Source organism: Lissotriton helveticus, chromosome 1_2, assembly GCF_964261635.1.
Source record: "Lissotriton helveticus chromosome 1_2, aLisHel1.1, whole genome shotgun sequence".
Taxonomy (NCBI): domain Eukaryota; kingdom Metazoa; phylum Chordata; class Amphibia; order Caudata; family Salamandridae; genus Lissotriton; species Lissotriton helveticus.
Genome location: NC_136058.1, coordinates 176,431,879 through 176,457,481, shown reverse-complemented (window position 1 = coordinate 176,457,481; position 25,603 = coordinate 176,431,879). Strand labels below are relative to the sequence as shown.

The 25,603-nt window shown below is 45.1% G+C and overlaps 1 protein-coding gene across 1 annotated transcript in view; it reads left to right on the top strand.

Moving 5' to 3' along the window:
• The first annotated feature begins 597 nt into the window (after nt 1–597).
• ZFYVE9 (zinc finger FYVE-type containing 9) overlaps nt 598–25,603 on the top strand; it is a 676,896-nt gene continuing 651,890 nt past the window's right edge. The window contains exon 1 of the mRNA XM_078670659.1: nt 598–858. The gene's annotated coding sequence lies outside the window, so the exon portion shown is untranslated. The remainder of the gene's footprint in view (nt 859–25,603) is intronic.

Below are 25,603 nucleotides of genomic sequence, written 5' to 3'. Positions count from 1 at the left end.
CACTATAAACCTGGAACGTGTGTCAGATTTCAGTAGGTCAAATGCCACCAACTATCTTCATGTGTTCTATATCTTCTATCTGTTGTTCTACTTAGTCAGGAAACAGGATTGTCAACAAGATGCCGAGGAAAACAGGTGCGGCGTGCACTGCGCTGTGCCCAATTATTCATTTTTCTAGGCTTTTGGTCCGAATCACAGATCATCAAGAAGTAGATTTTCTTCTGTAAAAAAGTCCATCAGCAAAGATCTGCCTGTGCTTTGATACTAGGGTGCACTCTCTCTCACTGGTGCGCTGCAGAGGGACTGCATAGTACGCACGATCAACTAAAATACACTCCCAGAATTGTAGAGAAAAGCAGAACAAAGGCGAGCACGTGTACACCTTTGTCCGAAAATAGGCGTCTTTCACCAGGTAGTGGGGCCGTGCGGCCCCAAGAGGGGTGTTTGCCAGGTCTGCCAACCCCGAGAGCTATTAATAGCCCATGTGCGCTGAGTTCCCCCAGGGTTACCCAGCAGTAGTCGCAGCAGCCACAGCAGCAGCAGCGTGTCCTCTGCTCTGCCGCAGTCCCTACCGCCAGGCGCCGCCAGGGGGCGCTCGTCCGCCCGCCTGACCCTGCGCCGGCTGGCAGGCTCCGCTCTGGCTGCCTGGCCGCATCCACTCGTTCGGCGGTTCCTGGGCACTGGGGATGGCGGCGGTGGCTTTGGCCGGGAGCGGGGGGCGCCCGGGCGGCAGCGGGCAGGGGCTCTGAGCAGCGCGGGCGGGCAGAGGACAGGAGGAGGCGGCGGGGAGCACTGCACCCGCCCGGGGCCTGGAGGAGGAGAAGCCGCAGTTCCCGCAGCATGAAGCGCCCGGCTCCGGTGAGTGCGACTGCAGGGGACCTGCAAACACAGCCCAGCAGGGGTGGGGGGCACTGGCACTGCAGGGGTGGGGTGTCAGAGAATGGGGGCCACGTGGTGGCAGTGAAATGGGGGCTGAAGGGCGCATTTGGGAGGGCACGTGCGGGTGTAGTTTAATATCCAAAGGAAGGACACTTTGGGGGGACCATTCCTGCGCCGTTTAGGGTACATGTAAAGGACTTTTGGGGCGGCACAGGCGGGCACTGGGACGGGTTAGCTTCCGCTCTGCTTGTTTGAGAGCAGGATAATGCCTCAGGGTTCTGCAGTGGCTGCTTTGGAGGTAGCAATTAATGGATCTTGTGGTTGACGTGATAGGAATATGTGACACTATATATGATTTGGGGATCACTAGAGGACGTTTTAATTTGGGGGACGGGTCCTGCTGTACCACTTTTTTAATGCGTTGGATTCGTTGTTTGTTTTAATGAGACAGATAGATGAAGATGGCACTGGTTCAGCCATACCTATCTATGTAGCATGCATGTTAACCACTTTAAGTGTCTAAAGAAGGAGCCAGTCCTCTGCGGCGATTTTGGAGTAGTGGGTTTAGGTTATCAAGAACACATTCGGGTGCAGGGAAAGAGCCCCCCCCCCCTCTTTCTAGATTTTACAACCTTTTCTCTCCCTCAGCATAGTGTTTCTGCCTCTTTTGGGCCAGTCGCCCCTTGGCTGGGTCTGCTGCCTAGATAGACTAATTTATCATAAACCCACTTTTCCTGTACCTGGGTCCTTGTTTATTTCTGTCAGTCAGGTCGCTTAGCACCCCTGTATGCCTGCAGTCTGTGTCTCTTCGATGCTCTGACGTGCCCCCCTCCCTTGCTTGTATGTTGCTTTCTTACGCTACCTATGTACCATGTTCACGGCTGATGTGTGTATCCACCTCTTCTGTTGTCTGTGCTTGATTCGCATGTTTATATATGCATTTTCGACAGTACATTATCGTCATAATATGTAAATTGCTGTAACTTTTGTACAGTCTTCTGCTGGTGGGTCTTCTCTTGCTCCAGGGTAATAATAATAATCCACATTTGTAAAGCGCACAATCACCCGTAAGGGTCTCTAGGCGCTGGGGGCCGTCGGGAAGATTAAGCGAGCTATTGCCCAGAGTCACATGGTGCTGGGCTAACCTGCCGCCGGAGCCGGGGATCGAACCCTGATCCCCAGATTCCAGCGTCAGTCACCCTGGCCGCGGCGCCACACCTCTCCCACTCAGGGTATAGTTTATACCTCCCTTCTCTGCTCAATGTTCTTGCTTGTTATTCTGTTTGTGTAGTCCAGCGAACTGGAATGATAAAACAAAGTAGGAGGCGAACAATATAATGGATTTTGTCTGACTTATACTGCATGTTGTGCTTCCATCTGCACTCTCCCTTGGCGTGTCGACCCACCTCTTTTGCTGGCTGTGCTTTCCTGTCATGTCTCCCTTCACGCTGTTTACACTTCTGAGTGCTGATTGGATGTTTATCCACCTCTGCTGCGGGGCCTTACCCATGCCACCGCACCACTGCATGCTCCCTTTACAGCTAATGCCTCGTGACCCCCTTTTGCTACCGAGTTTTTTTTCTGTCCTGTGTCCAATTGCGCTCTGTTTAAGGATTACTGCTTGCCCCTCCTCTCTTATCCTTCAACACTGTTGACACTGCTACTGGAGTCATGGTAATGACGCTGCTCCTTTTGTTTTTCTGACCTGTAACACTGCATACTTTTAGAATCTAAGGTATTTTTCTCTTCCTACCGCCTCTGTCCACTCATTGTACACTTCAGATTAATTACTCTTCCTACTTATTTGGTTCTTGATGCCTGACGTCTCTATGTATGTAATGTGTGCATTTTATTATTTTATTCCTTTGCTGCTAAGTACCTCCTTCGCCCACTGTGTGTGCTGTTTATTGTTTACCCCCTGTTGAAGTGTATCCCATCACAGACCGTGTGTGCTGCTGCTTATTTACCTCTCGCTGCTGCAGTGTACTGCATACACTGAGCTGCCAACTGCGTTAATCCTGCTCTGTTGCCTTCTGTTTGCTTTTTCCTCCTGAGTTTCTCAACTCTATGCACATTACATGCTGGTGATTAGATGTGTATTCATTTCTGTTCCTTGACCTGCCCCTCCTATAAGCCCTTTCACTCGGTCTACAGTGGGTGCTAGTGATTGTTTACTGTGTTTTTGCTTCACTCTCTACGTGCGTTGTCTGCTGAATACTTGCTGTTTGCTTCATCACACTGCACCCCTCCAACATTTTGTGATGCTGAATTCATGTTTATTCTTCTCTGCTCACCTACCTTGCACCCATCCACATACTGTTTACATTTTGTGCTGCGGTTTCCATATTTGTCCCTTTTTCTGCCCACCTTCTCACACTGGCATTCAACCGTTCAAAACAGTTCTGTGAATATAGAGGCAGGGATTAATCAATTTGTCATTTTTTACTGCACTTTAGGATAGTGTTTGAAGTCAGACTTACAGCTGTGTTCGTTTGTCTCAAACCTCACAGACTGCTATATTACACTTTTCCCCCCTCTTCAGTTTTGCTTTTTATCATTGCTACTTGCTGAACTGCTAAATCGTGCTACATTCAGCTGCCACTTTATACACCCATTGCTGCATCTAGCAGACATTCTTCACAAGCCTAGCTACATTCTTCAAAAATATTTTTGTATCTGGTGTCCACAGGCACACCTATTAGAGTTGCTGATAATCATGCTGTAGTTAAAGGTAGGCGGATCTGCAGAGTAAGAGGTGGGCAGGAAGCCCAAATCGCGCATCGGCAACTGACGGCGCGCACAATAGCATTTTGCTCTGACTGGTCTGATTGGAGCCAGACACGTTACTAATTTTGGGTCTGTCCCCAGGAGATACCCTGTATATTTATGTAAGGTATACAGGGCATGGTGCACATATCTCACAAGCCCATCCTTGTTTGAGGAGATAAAGTTGAATTGGTTCTGATGAAATGCCGTGATCCCTGTGGACAGTAATGGGCATGAAAGACTGCGACCCTTGACTTATACTAAATCAGAGCCAAGATTATATCTATCGTTAGCTTAAACCCACGTTTTTAACCATGACAAAAGGACCCGACAATTAAAATAGTTTTTGGATCCTGCTAGTCATTTTTAACACACACTCCTCATTCAACACACTTCTACACACCACATCCAAACCTCACTCCTCACGTTAGCAAAAAAAAAACGACTCCAAGGCCTGAGGGGCCTGTTGGGCATTAAAGGGCCTGCCCAATAAGGAGCTGCCCGATGATCAAGCATGACACCTTTCGGGTTGTTTGAGGACCCTTGCTCATAATAGAAGCACTCCCCTGGATTTACCACACTAGGAGACCTAGATCCCTACACAGGAATTGCACACTGCTTGTTCTCTTAGTCTATTTCGGGGCACGTGTGCTGGACCTTAAACAAGACCCAGTCCCTCCCTTTTGGTATTGGTTAAAGGTGGGTGGACACTGGTGTTGAAAAAAGTGCTATTTTACGATTACTAGACTGGAAACCTACACCAGTTACAGGAGTGCATCCTCCTACCCGGAGCGAATCTAAGTGTCACAAACCGCAACATCTTTGGAGACGTTGTTTCTTCCTGCTTGACTGGTGAAGAGCGTTTTTTTACTAATTTTGGACTGAAGTATATTTTGTGTAGTTAGTAGAGTCGCATCTCTGCTTCGCCCCCCCCAGCTTTGTTAGTGTCTTTCACTTTGCTGTTGAACACCCAGGTCTGCTTTAGGGTTTTTCATGCCAGTGAACCCTGTGAGTACAGCCATAGTGATCTTAGTGATCAGTCTCTTAAGGTGAGATGGGACAGGAAGGTTCTAATGGGAATATTTAAAAAAGAAGCTCCTCTAAGTTGAGACCTTACATCAAAGCACTGCACCAAAAACACAGGAAATGTTTGACAATGGCACTACGTATTGATTATAAGTGGAGTGGCTATAATAGACACAAAACAAGGGTTATGGGGTACTTGCAAATGCACCTATCTCAATGTCAAAAGTCGTAATAGTTTATAATATACAAGGGTGCAAAGATCCAAAGGCTCAATACTCCTTAAACATCCAATGATATAGATCCTATAAATTTACGACTAAAACAATGATTCAGCACTCCAACATGTGCAAAGATTGGTATATTCTACAAGTACAAGCAAAGTGAAGAGAAGCACATCAATTCAGCAGGCTCCTGATTTCTTATTGAAAAAAATCTTTAAAATGACTGTAGCCAACGCATTTTGACCCAAGAGGTCTTCTTCAGGGCTATAACAGTAGTGCATCTTAGTCCATTAAGAATCCTTTCCTGGAGTTCGACTTGGTCCCTCACTCTAGCTAGGAGTGCCAGTTGGATCTCTTATTCCATGTTTTTTTAGCAGATTTTAACAAAAAAATTATTTTTAGCTCAAACTGTTCAAAAGTTAATAAACACACAGCTTATTGCTATGTTTGGGTGTTAAACTGGTACAATTGAGGTGAAACTAATGCCCAGACAGTGTTAACAAGTTAAAAAAAATTAAAAATGATAAAGTAATACTATCACAAAATATGCCTCATGTCTTTTATTGCCGCATAATGTACCCAACCCCGCCACATAATTTGACCCTCCCCTGCTGCATAATTCCAGTGGCCCTGGCTATAATACGATTTGAATGGAATGCGGCTTTTGCTGTACCAATGGGTGAGTTTAATTAAAGCGTTACTCCCATCACTTTTATTTTGTCAGTATTGAGAACAGAGTTTAAAAAAAAGAAAAACATTTTTTAAACTAAGTCAGAAAGACTGTATGACGTTTTGACTCCCCAAGCTCAGCAAAAAACAGTACAACCTTGTTGGATGCCCAATTCAGCTTGCCTACTCCCAGGGGTGAGCAATGTAATAAAATATCTACTTGTCCATGGGGCAGGTTGCTTCATAAATCTACTTGTCCTGTAAAAACATCTACTTGTCCCTTTGATGCCACGTAGTGCAGCAACAAATTATGGCAACAATCACATTATGTGAAAGCTCTGATATTAGCCTTTTTGATTATGCCAGGGCTCATACAATAGTAGGTTTTGAATTTTAGCAATTTCTTTATTTTGCCACGTTTCCACATACCTACATACTTTGGCTGGAGGTTGGGTTAACCCCTTTACCGTGACCGATAATCCGCTGCAGTGTGACGGCTTTGAATAGTGGGCGGGGCCGTGTCGGCCAACGGACGTGCGCAGCACTACGGAGGTAGTGCTGCCGTTGGCCGACAGAAGCAGTGAACGGGTTAAGTAATAGTTCCAGGGTTTGAATGCCCTTTTGAGTCTGAGCAAACCTACTAAGCTACATGTTTTACGGATTTGCCAGCTCTTCTCTAATATTTTCTCATCCTGAGAAAGGTTGTAAATTTACTCCAGACAATGGCAGAAGTAAATCTTCTTCCTGGGTTGGGAAAAAAGTGGTTGGAGGGAAAGTGAACTTGTAAATGCTCAACAGATTATGGCATGAGCACATCTATGCCTGTATATTTGCTTGTGCTAAAAAGGAATTCACAAAATTTTTCTCGGAGTAAGATTTCTTGGCCTACTTCTGTAAATTCATGTGAATTCATGAAAGCCATGCATCTGCACTAATGCAAGGACATCTAGCATGGATTCGAATGTGTGCCTTTCTTTAAAAATAGGGCCCCTAATTAGGTCTGGAGTTCACCAAGACCTTTAGTTTTTATTAAAAATCTATCTATCTATCTATCCATCCATCTGTCGAGTGGCTTCCGCTCTTTCTCAAGGATCTTATCTGCACACGACGTAGTTTTGGTCAGTATCAGGGACTACTGTGGCAATGTGTGCTTTTTAAGACCCAAACATATTGTTTTTGTAAGTGTTTGTTATAATGGTGAGGGTCTGGCAGCTCCCACACAGTTGTTAAAAAAAGCACTTCAAAGATGCATTGACAAAACCAAAAGGCTGACCACTAATATCAGACCTATTGGCTTTGCCAGTGCTTGTTTATTTTCATGTTTCCCTTTATCTTGTTAAAACTGTTTGCACTGATTTTCCATTATGCTAGCATGCATTAACGCATTTTACTAAATGATGGTTCAAAACATGTTTACCTACTATTTCACTTTAGTTTATCAAAACATCTTTTTTTCCTAGTTGCGTTTTTTTGTGAACATTTTATTTTGAAAACAAAGGATCATCAATCTTGCTTTCAGGCTTCTGAAGATATTTACATCTAATTAGAGCGCATTCTGGGAGCAATGTAAGTAGCATCATATTGTTAAACTTTGCAAACGTGTGTACACATTTTTACAATGGAACCACTGTCAGTAGTGTAGTCCGAGGTTACAACATTTCCTTAGGGCGCTCACCCTAATAAGAAAGGCTTTGTAATAATGAACCATAAATACAAGTTTGAACAAGAACAGCATTAACACATGGATACATATATTATCTGCAGACAATGCCCTTCCCTGATCCGTAATGTGGTACTTTAAACTGGCAGCCAAAGTATTTCTGCTGCAGGGGGTTGGAACTACATGTCTTAAGGACAAAATAAAAATGAAAACTTTTTGTCCTTGACCCCAAACAGTATGTCCTGGGAGTCGGCTATAGGAAATCCACACCTGGGCTGTTCCACATTTTCACACTTCATCTGTGAACTTCTGCATCAGTCTTGGGCTTAGATAACACCTCCTTCCAAAGTATTTTCATCTTCTCCAGAATTCTTTAACACAGACTCCCATAGTCGACCCTAGCATTGTAAATCTTGATGGACTCTTCCTGTGACCTGTTTGCGCCCCAGTGATATTTTCTCCAGATTGCTGTGGAACTGTGAAAAGGGCAAGCCCACTGCATAGATCTAGCAGCCATGTATCTTCCGGCCATTTAAGCGGCTTCTCCAGCCTGGAGTGTTTTCTGTAGTTGCTTTCTTTAGTTGCTTTGTTACTGCTGAGTTAGGCTGATAGAATTCAGCAAAAGTGTGAAAACTCCAGTCCCCGTTTCACTCCTGCTTCATCATCAGTTTCCACACGTCAGGAATTTGGGAAGAGTGGTAAGGAGGTACAAGGGGCGTAGCAAGGTTCAGGATAAGGTTTGCAGGTGGGAATATTATACTCCTGCTTTCAGAAGGTGATGGTGTAATGATTTTCTGAAGTCCAAAAGCCGTTCTAGTTCCTTAGTTAGTATTTTAAGCAAGTGAAAATATAAAGTTTTAGTCTAAAATGTAATGTTAATGTACTTGCAAACCACAGGTATTTATTTTATGTAACTGGAAATTAATTTAAAGGATGCATTTTCACCTGCAAGTCCCACTTCTGGTAAAAAAGCAACACTAGTAGGTGCCTTCTAGTGACACATCACTACTATCACCTCTTATCTGGACTCTTTACTAGCAATAAATACCTTTTGTCAATCTTCAAACCAACATTTATATATTGATATTATTCTAGATCATAATAGTGTGTGCAAGAAGCACAAAAAGTAGAGACAAAAAAAGGACAAAGTCTATCAAATTGATTCGTACAAATCAGTATAATGATATTATAATGATGAGTTACTTTATGTACTTTATAGATTCAAGGTGTTATCAGAGGCGAACCTCACATGACTGTGTGCCCTCTGTTAAAGGTGTACTGGTTATTTCCAATCTTTTAATTGAGCAATGCTGCAAGGATTCCAAATTATTGGTCTAATATAAACTGTGTTTTTCTCACTCCTCTGTCTGGTTATTTCCTAGCTCAGTAGCGGAATACGTCGAGCCAAGGGAAAGCTTAAAGTAAGAAGCACACGCACTTGGCGGACCTTTGTATGGAATCATTGCTCCTTGGTTCAGTTACATGAAATTGTGTGACTGTACACACCTCCTCTCAGGCGCACAAAGCTTTATTGCTCAGGCCACCTCACCAAATGAGCATTCTACCACTCGCCTATACTCAGTGGATCCTTACACCCCTGAGCAGGCATGCGCACAGGCAGAGGAGCCAAAGTTATAATTAATTTCCTTTCTTTATTAGCCTACCTTCCCACGCCCCCAGTGTGAACGCAGTACATGTTTTTATCTCCCTAGCAGTGCAAACAGGGAAATAGAGCATTTTGTGAGGAGCCCTACCAGTTAAGACCTCCCTTCATACAGAGTATACAACGTAAATGAACTGGTAGGCTGTAGTGCAAGGGAAGCAACTTTCATGCCCGGTGCACATTTTTATAAAGGAAAAAAGGATGTAACTCCTCACTTAGACTAGGAAAAATGCTTCATCCTTGGGGTTATTCCTTTGTCCGCTCCATACTGGTGCTGGGCATGCTCACCCAGAGCGCTCTGGGTTACTTTGTGGGGGTATTAGAAAATCACTAGGGTGTCTTTTATTGCGGTTAAAATTGAATGATAATTAATAATCCTTTAATATGCGTGGTTAATCTGGCAAGTGCCAAAAAGCTTGATTACATCTGTGGTTCTAAAGAAATAATTTACTTTAACAGAACACACAACTGCACCCAAGTACGACACTCGAATCTTATGATCTTTCCGGATCCCAGTAGATGACAAATTACATTTTCTTTCCCACTTTTATTCACTGTGCTGGATTTAAAATGATCTTGACATGTTGACATGCTCAATAAAAAATATTTAATACTAAAATGATCTTGTATTCCAAACTTGAAACCTCTCCTTGCCAGGGATGCATTGTTATCTTGTCTCCATCTACCACTTAATTCATCGAAACTGATCTGTAGTTTAGTTTCGCTTTGCTGAATCATTTATTTGATCGCTCTGTTATGCTTATAGACACAGTGGCCAAATTCTCCTTCTTGGTTGTTTTAACATCCCTTTCCATGCTAAACAAGCATTGACATAGCCAATAGGTCTCGCCTTTGGGATCCTATAAGTGTTTAACCAGAGCTATTGGCTTTGCCAATGTCTTTTAGCTGTGTTGTAGAGCAGTGTGGCTGTAGTGGAGCATGTTGAAATGTTATAATAAAAATGTGTTATGTTATGGGGGCATTTATATATGGGGCATTTATATAGCGCATTATCACAGAAGAAGTCTCTAAGCGCTGTCCGAGAGGGGTCCATAGAGAGAGGCAGAGAGTCAGGAGTGCTTTACATAGGGCTCCAGGCTTCCAGGAAGAGAACAGTTTTCAATCTCTTCCTGAAGGTGAGCAAGTTGGTCTCTTTGCGCAGGCTTTCCGGGAGTCTATTCCATAATGGTGGCATCGTAGTTGAAAAGGCTCTCCCGCCCCCCCCACCCCCCCCAGCGTAGAACGCTTAAAATGTGGACATACCAGAAGACAAGCTTCTGAAGACCGCAGCCTCCTGCTGGGAACATAAAGGGTCAATTTGTCCTTGATGGCTTTGTGAGTGATACACAGACTTTTCAACTTCATTCGTTGAGGTATTGGTAGCCAGTGTAGGTCCTGCAGCAGCGGAGTGACATGTGTCCTCCTGGGTTTTTTGAAGATCAGCCTGGCTGCATCATTCATAACGCCTTGAAGCCTGGCCAAGGATTTTTTTGGTAGCCCTAGTAAAGGGAGTTACCATAGTCCAGACGGGCCAGGATCAAAGCTGAGACCGCAGTCCGGATAGTAGAGAAGGATAGCAGAGCTGACAATCTCCGGAGTTGTCGCAGCAGTCCTACGCAGGTTCCTACCACTGCTGCGACTTGTTTGGACATTGATAGCGTAACATAAATTTTTATCCCTAAACATTTTACTACGGACGCTGGTGCAGGAGACTGTCCCAGTTCATCAGGCCACAACAGCTCACTCCAGGGATTTTCTACCGTTGTGACCGCCAGCACCTCCGTTTTATCCGGGTTTAGTTTCAGGGAATTTGCCGACATTCAATTCACCGTAAATTTCAGAATATCTTGCATTTTCGCCTGCGATGTAGGCGACTGGTATATTTGGATTAGAATTTGGGTGTCGTCGGCATAATTTATATACCCTACAATCCAACTGATTTAGTGTGGCGATTAAAGGCTGCAGATAGACATTGAAGAGCAAAGGGGACAGAGCCGAACCCTGTGGCACTCCACATGTCAAGGTCCCGGGCTGAGATACCAGGTTTGTAAGTTGGACTCTTTGGGAGCGGTCTCTAAGGAAGGAGGCTAACCAAGCGCTAGCTGTGCCCTGGATCCCCAGAGCAGCAATCCGCGACATAAGTTGACTATGATTTACCGTATCAAACGCCGCGGAAAGATCCAGCAGGACCAGGGCACATGACGCTTTCCTATCCGCTCTCATTCTCATCTCATCCAGTACGGAGAGCATAACTAATTCCGTGCTAAAATGAGGCCTGAAACCCGCCTGGTTGGGTTCAAGAAGATGGTTGGTCTCCAGGTAAGAAGCAAGGGACTGCAGCACATGCTGTTCTCGTATCTTAGCCAGGAATGGCAACTGTGAGATAGGTCTGAAATTCTTCAGATCCTTATCATCCGCGCCTGGCTTCTTCAACAGCGGGATCACCCGAGCCTCCTTAAAATTGCTCGAGACCTGATCGGTCACCAAAGAATGGTTCAGGAGCCAAAGCACCCTGTCCTTTATACTGGGTAGAGCCAATCTAAAAATCTTAGGGGGGGCAGAGATCTGAGGGGGAGCCTGATTTCACCCTCCCCGCAAGCACTATCAGTTGTTCGTCTGTAAGAGCAGTGAAAGAGGACATAGTGGCGTCCACCACAGGAAAGTGAAATGTTGGCTCAATTGTGCATGGGAAAGTTGGGGTATTCTGGATAGTCACCAGCAGATCGCTGATCTTTCCCATAAAATAAGTTTGGAATTTTTGGCAATCAGTTGGCGTGAAAACCGTTTTTTCCCTCTTTCCTCAGTTCATTTAGAACCTTAAAAACATCCTTCTGTGGGTTGGCCGCTTTAGTAATCCTAGTCTCATAGAAGACAGCTTTCCGCATTAAAATAGCTTTTTTATAGGCTGCAAATTTTGTGTTGTAAGCTGCGTGTGTAGTAGAGTCATAGGTTTATCGCCACGCTCTTTCATATTGGGGGAGGGATTGTTTATGCTGCAGCAGCGCCTCGTTATACCAAGGGACCGCCTTGTTCTTATCGGCCGCTCTAACCTTGCGTACGGGCGCTACAGTCTCCACCGCCTCCTTGAGAGCTTGCATGACGGCGGCACTTTCCGTGTCTAGAGTACCACTCTTGAGTGGGGCATGGTTGGAAAAGAAAGCCATCAAATCACTGGCATTAACTTTATTCCAACTACGCCGCATACTCCATTTCGGAGGAGCCTGTGTAGTCTGAGAGATAAAAGAGAGATGGCCTTGCAACAGGAAGTGATCCGACCATGAACAAAGGGATATGGTCAGGGGATTAGACAGCGTAAGTGATGCCCAAATCAGGTCCAGAGTGTGCCCTTTCTCATGAGTGGGGCCAGCCACCAGTTGGTTCAGACCTAATGCAGTAAGGGCATCCTCTAATTGTTGTGCTTTACCTTCCTTTGGGGTAATTTCCCAATGGAAGTTAAAATCTCCGAGTACTAACATTTCCTTGTAACGAGCACGCAGGTCCTGGACCAGCTCCAGGAAAGGTTCCATAAAACCAACTGGCGTGTGTGGGGGGCGGTACACTATCAGTACAACTAGACAATCCCGCGCGGAGCAGAGCTTAACACCTAAAACCTCAGCCCCTGCAATATGTTCTAGGCATAGAGTTTCCGTTTTCAGCGCTTGATTGGACAGAAAAGCGACCTCCCGACCCCTAGTATTGCTTGGTCTATTGCAGTAAATAGCAGTGAAATCCTTTGGCAACGCTGCTACCATGTCCGGCACAGAGTGCTCATCCAGCCAGGTTTTAGTGACACACAGAAAGTCTAGACTGTCCTTTTGCAGGAGTGAGAAGACCTCTAGACTGTGTTTATTCAATGAACGAGTATTTAGCAGTGCAAACCTGCAGTTCATATGACCGGATGGCTTCTCCTGCTTCCCGCTAAGGGTATTCATTGGGCTGCTCGGCTGGTTGCAGCTAAGATGTGGTCTCAGTAGCCCATGTTGTTTAAGTTTCGAAAGGGTGAGAGGCTGCAAAACGTGGTTATCTTTATTCATTGTGCACAGCTCCCGCTTAGAGTAACAGAGGACGGGTCCAGGGGTCCTGGCCTCTGGTCCCGGCTTGGCGCGGACGGGCGCAGACGGGCTTGCGAAGCCGCGCCAGCGGACGGGCGCTTGTGCCATCTGGGGATTTAATAGGCCCGTGACTCCTCTCCAACCCACCACACGGCTCTGCTGTGCAGCGGCCGCAAGACTAGACCGCCGACTGCCGCAATGCAGTGGGCGGAAGTGACAGGAAGTGACAGGTACTATGGGGCAGAGGCAACAAAGTTACCAAATACAGCGGAAAATATATAAAAATGGTGCCAGGAATACATTTTTCAAAGAGCAGTAACATAGCAGCAATTGTTTTTAAAATCATAAAAACGCAATTTCACAGCGCGTCCTTTCACGCAGCGCACCTCTTAAGGGATTGCCTGTTACCTTATATACAACCAAGAAGACATTATGTACAACTGAATAACCCTATTAAAAAATAATTAACATAAAAATATATTTGGCTGTGTTCTGGGACCTTATGTCCATGGCATCCCGCCCAAAAGATATTTGGGAGCCATTCACGACCTGGCTTAGGGAAAAAGACATGGTAACGCCAGACGTTTCCGCGTTAGCCACAGACACATAATGACTAATTCAAACCCATTCGTCGACCAGTTACACACCTCCATCTGCACGAAACCTTTGCAGGTGCTGTACATCCGGATTTGTCACACTCTTGCGCCAAAAGATAACGTTGTATGCTTGTATATGATGATTTAATGCCCGACAAGGTTCATGCGGTCTTAGAGATTATCCCAAAACATTGTAATTATGTAATTTCAATCCTCGTAAAAAGGCTCACGGGGTAATGCTCTGACTGCAAATAGTTGTGTCTTACATCCATGGCCTAAATATGAATCTTTGCATGTTGCAACTCAATATTTCATTCTTCTATAACTGATCACATATGTGAAATTGAGTTAGTAGGGAGAAATAAACCTATTCAGTTGCACAAATACTGGTTAGTTTGGTTTGTGATGCAAATGATTATTATTAGGGTAATGACACCATAAATTAATATATCAGACGTACAAAAGCAGCTGCAGAATGTAAGCTCCTGTCGTTCAACCTAACTCTTCGGCAGCTTTTGAAGCAAAAAAAAAGGAGACTGTATCTTTGTTCCAGTAATGAGCGATCAAGACTGACTGCATGGTGCGATTACGCAGCTGGGCTTCCTTTGACATTGGACACCGTTTACCAGCTAGGATTCAACTGGAACCGACCATTTGCAATATCGCGGCACTCGGACCTTAGCTTTAAACATTTTAAGCTAAACTGTGCGTGCCGCGATTGCTTCAAAAGTAAAGAAATAGAAAAAAATGTGTTTATTCCTTTACTTTTGAAACGATCCCGCCTCATCGTGGGACAATCTGGGCACTTAAGGAGAGAGGGGAGGTAATGGTTGACCGACACAATGGGCTTAAGAATAGAGCCCGTTCCGCATAATAGCATGTCTCCATAGCCCCCCTCCCCAGTGTCCAAGATCACACACACTCTCGTACACAGCAGGAGTGCACACGGAAATGCTAACCAAGTCTTTGGTTGCAGCCCATCCTGCCGGGAAGCAGAGTGACGAGCTCCCACTCCACAGATAGTGTCTGCAATGTGGCGCAAGTCACAAAAACAACATTCTCCTAACACTGCCTTCCTGCTGTACTGGTGGCGAAGAGTACAGCAATGCTCAAGGATACGGTGGTAGAGGGGGAAAGGCAGCAGCGGTAGTCGCACCTCCAGACCTCACCTGATGAGTAGAATGTGGAGGAGGGGCAAAGGCAGTAGTGGTAGTCAGAACGGCCGCTAAAGTCAAAGCGGACCGCTCTGTAAATAAAATATTTAGGTAAGCGCGCAAGTTTATTGCATTGTGCACAACAACGGGAGGGGGGAGGCACCGACAACAGGGAGGGAGGGCGGGGCGACCTTTGAAGGGACGGACAACGGGAGGGAGGAAAGGCGGGTCAGCAGCGCAGAGACGTGGTCAATGCTGGTCGTGTCTTAGAGCTTTTTTTCCACTTTCAACCATGCTGAAGCTTCCCATTGTTAGGCCACTTAATGAACGGTTTAGCTCTCTGATTCCCAGGACCTTTTGTTAATACAAAAAGAGAGGACGAGGACTCTGACTATTTCAGTCTCAGCCAACATAATGTTCAGTCACTTTTTTTGTCAGCTTGCAAATAAACTCTAGATATACACAGACAATGAAGTGCGCCAATTGAAACCTGGGGTTTGGTTTGAAGTTTAACCCACAATACTTGGGGATTTGCAGAATCCTCGCTGAAACAAAAAACAAGCGGTCTTCAAAATGGACACGACACAAACAGGGCTGAGTGAGTGGGCGTGCGGCTGCAAAAATGAAAGCAGCTGCAGCGTCCACACGCTTTCTGTGTGCCCACGAGCGATGCGCTGAGCGCATTACGAGAGAGTTAAGCCAGATGGCGCCTCTGCTCGTGACTGTGTGCGGAACCGCACGCTCGAGGCCACACAGAAAGCGTGTGGTCACATTTTAAAATGCCCACTCACTAAAAGTGTCGCCAGAGCAGCGCATGCGATGGCTCAGGCGAGACCTAAAAACGGTGTTCTCTTGGTTGCCGACAAACCACCTCTAGAAGCCCTCCAGGTGGCAGAAGTGCTCATTCTCCTGCACTGGCAGTGAAGGTGACCCTGAGACATGAAAGTTGAGTGGCTGCAGGAAGTACTTTGACTGTGAGTATGTAGCGGAAAATTGGTCACCAGAGCGTGATATCGAGAAGACAAGTTGGGGGATTTTTATATCTTGGTCAATCTGTACACCGCTCTTGTCCAGTAGGACTCCATGGACTGTCTATGTTGAATGTCCTCGGGGGCGGCCATTGTGGAGAAACGCACCACCAAGGAAGAGTGATTTAGGGGTGGTGGCGCATGTAATTTTGAATGAACTACTGTGAAGTGAGAACAGTTCTAGCTTTCGAGTGTCCCATCTTAACCACCCAAGTCCTGCTTTCAGTGACTTGGGTAGAAAACATTGAGTTTTCAGCTTGGTTGGTCACCGGGACTTCTACGTTGTGAGTTGTCTGGCTCCACGAATGCCATACAGCTATATTTCTGGTTGTCAACTGTCTCTAGTGCTTATTCATTATCAGGTTTTATGTCCTTTGTAGCGAGGAAGCAACTTTCCATGAAATTAAGTAAAATGCATCTTGCTACACACTCCGCATGAAAACCAAAGGTCTTTGGCTTGTTCCCTGTACTTTTCGGTGTTAAAGTAGAATAGCGGATGTAGAAATTGTGCTGCCTAAACATGCACTGAACATCAGGCCCGGTCCTGCTGGGTTACAGGGAGGGCATAGCTTCATTAAACTGCCCACATGTCTACCGTGTTCTGGAAGTATCTCTGCTCTCCATGAGTGTTCTGTAATATCTTTTGTGCTTAGGCTTTTACAATTACAGGTATGTGTGAAAATATCACCTGTGAATAAAGTCAATAGAATGTAGATGAAAACTGAAGCGGAGGAGGGAGGTTTTTATTACATTCCAGAGGCGCAATTTCTCTTTCTGATTTGCATTAACTATTATTCCACAAGGCACCACTTTACCCTGCTTCTGTTTCCCACACTCCCATCTATTCCAAATGACTGGCTGGTGCAGGAACCTGTTGACAAGCTTTGCTGTGGTCTTGTTGTAAAGCATGACTGAACATTTACCTAATCCTAGTGGTATGTTAGTTTAATGCCTCATAGCATTATATTATTGGATGTTGGGACGGCGCTTGCTCTTTCTTCAAGATAGTTAGTGTGAGCCAGGATTGTACTTTCATAGAAGCCACTCCTTTTCTTACAAAAGTTCTTAAATTGGCCAAACACAAAGCAATATTGTAAAAAAGATAACGGTTTTGTTCACCCTTGTTTTTATTTTGATCTGAGCCTCATTTTTAGGTCTCGGCTATAACGCGCTTGAAAAGCGCGTTCTCGCCAGAGAACTATAGTAGGCGTCTCAGCAGTCTGAGAACGCCGAAGGGAGACCAGACCTGGCCGCGCGCAGCGTTTTCCCATAGGATAACGTTGTGTGCGCGGCCAGGTCTTGTGTCCACAGCTGCATGGCATACCGGATCGCGTCGCGCTGCTCTCTGAAATGCAGGGGGAGCCTGCAGAGAGGCGCGCAGCGCTGATAACACGCTCCATGTGTTAGTCGACTCAGGCAGGCGTTTCTAAAGAAAGCATAAGAAGCAATGTAAATAAAAGTGAAAACAGAAAACACCAGGTGCATAGAAAACATATCGGGCTTAAGCGCCCTATTTATAAGAAGACAGCTTACGAGTACTGTGCATTTATAATAGCGTTGTTACTGGTGTTGCCCAGGCTGCATTGCAGGGTATACAAAGTGAACTTTATTCGTGCCATTCGCAGTTTGGTAGACATAGAAACAAGGTCATTCTAAATCCTTGCATCTAGAAGATTAGACCCTGACTGCACCACTTATTGACTGGATTCATTACTGATGCAACTAAACAGCCACAAACTTGTTGGCGCCAACTGAAGACTCCATCATCCAATAATGCAATTGAGAGAAGCGAGGATAATGTGATCAGCAGGAGCGGAGCGATGCCTGGGGACACAGTAGATTTCCCTTTTTGTTGCACCACTACTACGGCTCGTGTGGGGACATTGGGCCAACCCCGCGGGACCGCCCCAGTCAATAGAGCAGCTGCTGTGAGTGGGCTGGACGCCGACGGATAAGTGAGCGGCGAACAATTGAAACACATGTGATGCTCTTTCCTGTCTGGAGAGGTAACTGGGGCAGACACAGTGACTCAATGTGTGGGCACAGATGAAGCTGTTGTGCAACCTCTGAGAAGTTACTTGCCAGAGGACAAATGAACATACGAGGCGCGTGCCACTAACACATGGTGTGAGCAATCCCTTGGCACGTGGAGGTGCCACAGATTCTATGTGAGCAGTTGGTTTGCTGGGTTCTGGTCGCCCTCATCCGTACACCCTTGATAGCGAAGCCCGGATTATAATGACCATAGTTCATGTCCCCCGTGTGCATGTTATACTGGTCCTGATGACCTGTGAACATCGGGCAGTGTAGGCCTTGCAATGACTGGGAGTCGGCCAGGCAGCGGAGAGCCGCCATTTGCTTTGTTTCCAAGGGCCCCTCACAGCACGCAATGTAAAACCGGCAGATGTCACAGCGCCCCTTACACCGACGGTCACACTGCAGCTCCCCACAAACAAGACGGAACCAGCCCTGCCCCTAGCAAGTGCTTGGACCCATATTTGCAAACCAAGAGGGCTACGTTCCCGTGCTCCTGCCCCCACTCTTAGACTTGCAGTTGCCCCACAATACACAATGTTTTGAGAGCTTTAACAGGATGAAATTAGTGATGGGTATTACAAAGATTCACCAGCACAAAAACAAGCACGGAGTAATGATGTGCAAATGAAATGGGTGAAAAGTAGCCTTTTTAAGGAGAAATATAACGTAATGCCTTTGCAGGAAGGGCTGTTTTATGGAGCCTGCAGCCTTCGGGGCTTATTACACGAATGAACCAGTCTTGTATTTGTGAGTCCCAGTGACATCAGTAGTTGCAACCATGATCTACTTTTGCTTGGATAGCGTCAGAAGCTACGAGTGTGCAGGAACGGCAGAAGTGTTTAGTGTGGCAGCGGCACTTCAACAACACTGTGCCTGCACTTTCAAGGCACAGTGCGAACTCTACTTTTAAATACACCATGTGATTAGTGAGAAAGCACAAGAACTGTTCTGAACATGGAATCAGTGATTTGAATAGGACAGTGGCAGCAGCATTCCCTGGGCATAGCTGCTATGCTTAAACAAGGCAGCACAAGAATCTCACACACACCACCACTCCCATGCACACACGGACACCACCACTGCCATGCACACACGGACACCACCACTGCCATGCACACACGGACACCACCACTGCCATGCACACACGGACACCACCACTGCCATACACACACGGACACCACCACCACGCCGTGCACACACGGACACCACCACTGCCGTGCACACACGGACACCACCACTGCCATGCACACACGGACACCACCACTGCCATGCACACACGGACACCACCACTGCCATGCACACACGGACACCACCACTGCCATGCACACACGGACACCACCACTCCCATGCACGGACACCACCCGTGCTTAATTTGTAAAAAAAAAAGTGCCAGGGCTTTCATTTGTAAAAAATTAAGTGAAAGGGCACTCGTCAGGAGGCTACTGTAGTTAGCCATACACATTACGCGACTTTGAGCTATTGGCATTGTAAATGACAATGACTTTTATTTATGTTTTTGTTTTTAAAACATAAATAAAAGACCTTTTCATTTACAATGTCAAGACCTTAAACTCGCGTTCATTTACAATGCTAATAGCTCTAACTTTTGCAATGCCGAGACCGTTGCATTGTAAATGCTTGTTATGTCTCGTTGCAGACAACTTTGGTTTACTGAGAGACCTCATCTTAAAACAAGTATTGGCATGGCCAGTGGGTCAAATTTTTTAAACTTTCCTAGTGCTTTTTGCCGATGTTGTGTAGTAGACATTAAATGGTACAATAACGGCACAATGGTACAGCTGTGCAATTCCCTAGGCACACGTGTGGATGATGTATGTTCATTAATGCATGCGCCAACACGCATATGCATGACTATGGAATGAAGCAGTTTCCTTTTTTATTTAAATGTTTAAAGTACATTATTTACATATCCAATAGGACGGGCACCATTTACACATGGCAAACTTGAAAAAATAAAAAATTAACTGCTACAAAAGTGCTTCTTGGAATGCAGCACCCTTGCAGCAAATGGCCGCAGGCTGGCCCTCAGACAAAAATGTGCGTTTTCTGTTGCTGGAAGAGATTATCACATCCCGGATGGCCGCTCGGAGTGAGACCCACATTGAATCCTGAACTGGCTGATGGTCGAGTTCTGTTTTTCTCCTTCTCACCTGTTTGGAATTTTGTGATACACGTACATGGGATCCGATACGACGGACCACCAGAGTGACTATACGAGACTAAGAAGGACCTTTCGAGAAGGAGCAAGTGTTGATTACTCTCCATCAACCTGCCAGGACGTGGCTTTTTGATTCTTTCGCAGTTAGCCCTGATAAAGCCCGCATGGGTGAAACGCGTTGGCTGTATGAACGAAGAATAAAAGAAGATTTTTTCAAGAAGTCAAGTTTCTCACATTAATTTGTGTCTTTGTGTTGTGCATATTGCATGCCATTTCTTCATGCCTCATTGTGCAATTTTTGTGCTCTAGTTGTAAAGCTACATCCTCTCTCCTGATGTTTATGTAAGAGAGGATGTTGTGGCTATGAATGGTGTTGGCCAGTGGGATCATGTATATGTTGAAGAGGGCGGGGCTGAGTGAGGAGTCTGTAGGTACTGCGAAGAGAAGTTCTTGGGCTTTGGAGGAGTAAGATGGCAGGTTGACTGTTTGAGTTCTTATTGTTCAGAATGTGCATATCCTTTGAAGAGCAGATCCCTGAATGCCGGGTCCTGTGAAGTCGTCTGATCAGGATGGGGTTAGAGACTGTGTCAACCGCCGCTGAGAGATCCAGTGGGAAGAGGGCCACAGTTTCTCCTCTGTCTGGGATCATCCGGATGTTGTCTGTTGCTACATTGCAAGCTCTCTCTGTGTTATGGTTGGGACTAAATCCTGACTGTGTGGTGTTGATGAGCTGGTGGTTAACAAGGTATTCAGTTGGGCATCGGTTGATGGTCATCTTTAGGATCTTGTCTGGGTTTGCAAGCTTCTTCAGTAGGGTGTTGGCACCTGTGTGCCTCCAGATTTCCGTGGCTCTGTCGATACAGATATTGAGGACGCGGGTGAGAACTTTGCTGATAAGGCGAGTCCTTTGTTTAAGGCGTGGTGGGAGTAAGGGTCTGATGGGGCCCAATGTGGATGGAATACATGATTGTGGCGTTTTTGTCTCTGGTGATGAGGTTCCATGTTGTCATGGTACGTTCTTTGTCTGCGATTGGTAGACTAGCTGCAAGGTCTCAAGGGTCAGCTTGAAGGTCGATGTCATAAATGACTGTGATTTTGTTGTACAAAAGGTCTGAGCTCATTGTATAGTTCTTGAGATGAGATGATGGGACTGCGGTCGTGGCGTGGTTAAGTCCTTGATAATGGAGAAGATTTTTTTGCTGCTGTTGGAGCTGGCATTGATGCGGGCCTCAATGGCGTTCCACTTGGTGTTCCAGATTGGTTAGCGGTAGTGACTCAAGCTGATATTAAAGGAGTCCATGGCTTTGTGGCTGTCGCCACCTGCATTGCAGTTGCATGTAGTGCTGCTTGGTTATCCGGAGTACTGTGTACTAGCTGGCCTGAGTGAGGTGTTGGTGCAGGGGGGTGATCTAGTCATTGAAGTTCTTGATGTCTATTGGTAGGTTGCTTGTATGTTTGGGATGGTACTTGGAGGGGGCGGAAGCCCAATCCTTCTCTGCTATGTTCTTCTTCCAGCAGTGGTTAGCTGGACCGATAGTTGTAGGTTTTCTCTGGTGTGGCATGTTGATTTTGAAACTGACGATGGTTTGGTTTGTCCATGTGATGAGTGTTGGTTTTTTGAATGTGTTGTCCATGAATGAGGTGAACACAGAGTCCAGAATGTGTGTGGCGGTGTGGGTGAGGTCAGATACATGCTGTGTGAATACAAGGTTTCTTAGGCTTTCGAGGAGGGTGACTGGATTAATGTCAGTGGGGTGCTCTAAGTGAAAATTGAGATCTCTAGGTTAAGGTGCTGAAGTCGATGATTAGTGGAGCGTTGAAGTTTACGATGTTGCTGGTGAAGTTTGCGCAGGGTCCTGGGAGTCGGTAGGCCACGGTGCCGCATAAGGTGAAGTTGATGATTCTCATTTTATAGGTGAGGTGCTCTATGTAGTGGGTTTTAGTGTCAGCAGATGCAGTGCAGCTGACAGGGATGGTCATGGCTATGTCTGGTGATGATACTGGGATTAGCCAAGTTTCCGTGTAGAAGAGGAGGTCTTGTGTAACTATAATTAAAATAATTGTACTTCCGAAATGAAGACGTATGTTACAGAACTTGCCTTACAATGTGACCAAATACTTCAAGAAGCTGGATCACCTAGGTAGGATGGTGCAGCCAGAATTGCATGGACCATGTGTGTTTTAAAAACCCTCATACGAAGATGGAGTAGCTCTTCCTAATATTAGGAAATATTAAGGAACTGCAGATGTCACCAGTAAGTGAAAGGGCATTCACCTCCTAAAATTACCAGTCTTCAACTAAGTATTGGTGAAGCTTTGGATAGCACTCCATCGGCAAACTGAACAGTTGAAAGGAAAACCGACACAAAAACAGTGCTTTAGGTAGGAACTAGATTTTCAGGCTTGACTGCACTAATAGGATTTTAACCTAGGACAATACAGAGATATCTAGATTTGGAGGCGTTTGGTTCAAATTGTACCACTCTCAGTCTTGGGAACTGTTCAGGCCATCCTTGTGCTAAATATTTCTTGACATTACACAATTCCAAATCTTTACCCATCTCCATCAACCAAACATCTTCTTGTAAACTTAACTGTTCACCATACACTAAATCAATATCACGCATGGTAAACGCAACTTCACAATCTTCTTGATCCATCTCTAGTGCTTTAATAGGGGAAACAAGTTTGGGCATGCAGTCTGCATGTACATTATATTTACCTTGAACGTACTCAATCTGGCACTGAAAAGATTGTAGTCTGGAGGCCAGTCTTGCAAGACGTGCTGACATGGTCCTACCACCCCCCGGAGCCATAAGAAAAACAAGGGGTTTGTGGTCTGTTTTTATAATAAACCTTGACCCCACAAAAAGGTTCTAAAATTTTCAGCTCCCTAAACGCACGCTAACAATTCTCTTTCTATTACGGAATAATTTCTTTCCGTATTTCTCAAAGCCCTTGAGGCATAAGCGACAACCCACTCTTTTTCATTGTCTCTCTGCAAAAGAACACCTCCCAATCCAGAGCTACTAGCATCAACCATAACAATGCATTTCACGCCACACACAAAAGGTTTAAGACATGACGCATTCCCAATAAATTCTTTCAACTTCTCAAAAGCATGAGTCATATCATCGGTCCAAATAAATTTTGCATTTTTTTTTCAACAAACATCTAAAGTTTCAAACTCTTTCAAGGCAATACCACCTAAACCACTCCAATTTGTCTTTCTTGGATGTCCGATTCTTCCTACACTCAGATTACACACTGAATATAAATTGCACAACATAAGGAAGATGGGAGCACACTGCCTCACGTCCCAGCACTCAATTCGCCCTAGTGCATCATGGTAAATGCATGATAGCACTCACTTCAGTAGTAGACTTTACATCTGTACCTTTGTTGGTGCAGTCTGTACTGTGTAAATCTAGACATGTTTTTCTGGATTCGTTCCTTCATCAGTAGAGAGAAGCAAGAAATTTTGGGGTGCTGAAACTGCTGCCCAAAGTCGTCTTGGGTCTACGTATCACTCACTGGGCGCAGGTGCATCAGAACAAGCTTGTCCGCTCAGTAACTCAAGGGAGCCTTTTCAAACAGGAGGGTAGGAGGACACTGCCTCACATCCGATCACTCAGTTTGCCACGGTGCATCATGGTAAATGCAGCATTTACTTGTTTCTCTCTGCTGATGAAGGAATGAACCCAGAATCACGTTTCTAGAGTTGCACAGCACAGGCTGTACCAACAAGAATGAAAATTGAAAGACTACTACTCAAGTAAGTGTTATTGTGCACTGCATTTACCATGATGCATTGGGGCAAATTGAATGCTGGTATGTGAGGCAGTGCTCCCACCCTCCTCCTGTTTAAACTACACAGCAAATAGACATGTAAATAGATGCAGCGCAAACATCACTAACCGCATGGCTCAGAGTACACTGGAATGGTCACCATTTGAATAAATACTGTTAAGAGGCTGGATTAATCCGGAAAGTGCCATCAAGGACATACATTACGCCCACAATGCACACACAAACAAAAACTTAATGGCCTCTAGTTTAGAAAGGAAGAAGAGGTTGATGTGTACTTCGCTGTTTGAAGTATCAATAAAATCCGGTTTTCAACTCGTCTAACTGAAAATTCTTCATATTCTGTTATACAAGAATTCAGTTAATGAAATTTAGGTGGGCAAATATTGAGAGATGCCTAGGTGGCTGTGGTCGGAAGGGCATTTTGGACTGTCCGGTTATAGGAAAATATCGGGCACCAAATGCATGCCAGTCTCAGAAATTGTAAACCAAGACGTCATAGTGGCAAAAAGGGATATAGATGGAATGGGGTGGTCTAACCCTGTCTGACCACTGACTAATGGGTTTGTAAAATACACTGGTGTATGGAGAGTGATGTGTAAGGGGAGTGATTGCCTAAAAAAGTTTGAAAAGATTTGCGACTCATTGGTGAAGCACAGTGGCCCATCATTTTGGGGATAGAAATATGCTGCCTAAAAGGTTTTCCGTGTTGCTTAACTTGCGTAAATGCGAGACCTATTGCATTACAAATGGTTGTTTAACTTTAACACTGAGCGCGGTGCAAGCTTTAATGTCTTTGAAGCGGGCACCGTGCTCAGTTTTAAAGCAAAACAATAATAATCAGAGCGCGGTATCCCATATGTGGATGCCGCGCTTAACATGAAAGTTTAATAAAAGTAACATTTAAAACGATTGCAGCTTCCCTAAAACGGGCACCGTGCTCATTATGAAAATACCAAAAAAAGGAGCCGCCATTATCCCAATCAGTGCCAAAAACCAAAAGTGCTCGCCCACTTAATAAAGCAGACCGTGTAACGAGCCAAGTAAAAGGTCCAGTCGTCATGGGTGGTAACAATTGCAGACAGGGTGGTAGGAAGGATGGACTAACAAGCCTACTTACGAATCAGAAGGCAGCATTGATGAAGGTTAATGACTCAAGCCTATGACAAATATGGGCTGAGAGTGGGAGAGGCTTCCACTGCATATCCCAATAAAGCATGCCTCACAGAGCGAGCAGCGCATGTGTGCTTCCCTTAGGCTCGACCTAAAAACAGTATTCATAAAGTCCGAAAATTTGATTCTGCTGAAAAGCAGTGGTAAGGTGCCTAAAGGGTGAAAATAGTCAATTAACCGCTTGATTCCTGAAATATGTCTTTCGTAACTAATCAGCAAATTAACAACGCTTTTGATGAACTGGTTCCATAAGGTGATTTAAATGGGCCCCACCCCACATTTAAGAAAAGCATGTCTTGACCGCAGGCAGTTGAGTTGAATCAGATCCCAGATGAGCTCCCTGGCAAATGGCAACAAACCACTGTATTAGCTGTGGTCGTGGAACTGTACATTTATCTTGTCCTCTCTTGCACAATGTGAACTTGCACCAATTACTCTCCTTTTTCTTATCTATTTTTCCTTATAGTTTTATTTTTGAACTTTTTCTGATTTTAATTCATATTTATGATTTTAAATAATCAAACATTCAAACGTATTCTTACCGTAGATCTATCAGTACCTTTTGACACCACGAACAACAATATTGTTGTCAACTGTTTTAACCATCTGATGGGCATGTGAGGTATATGGCTGCAGTGGCACAAACCTTTCTTACAGATGTGCCATCAGTTATGATCATATACGTTTTTGGAG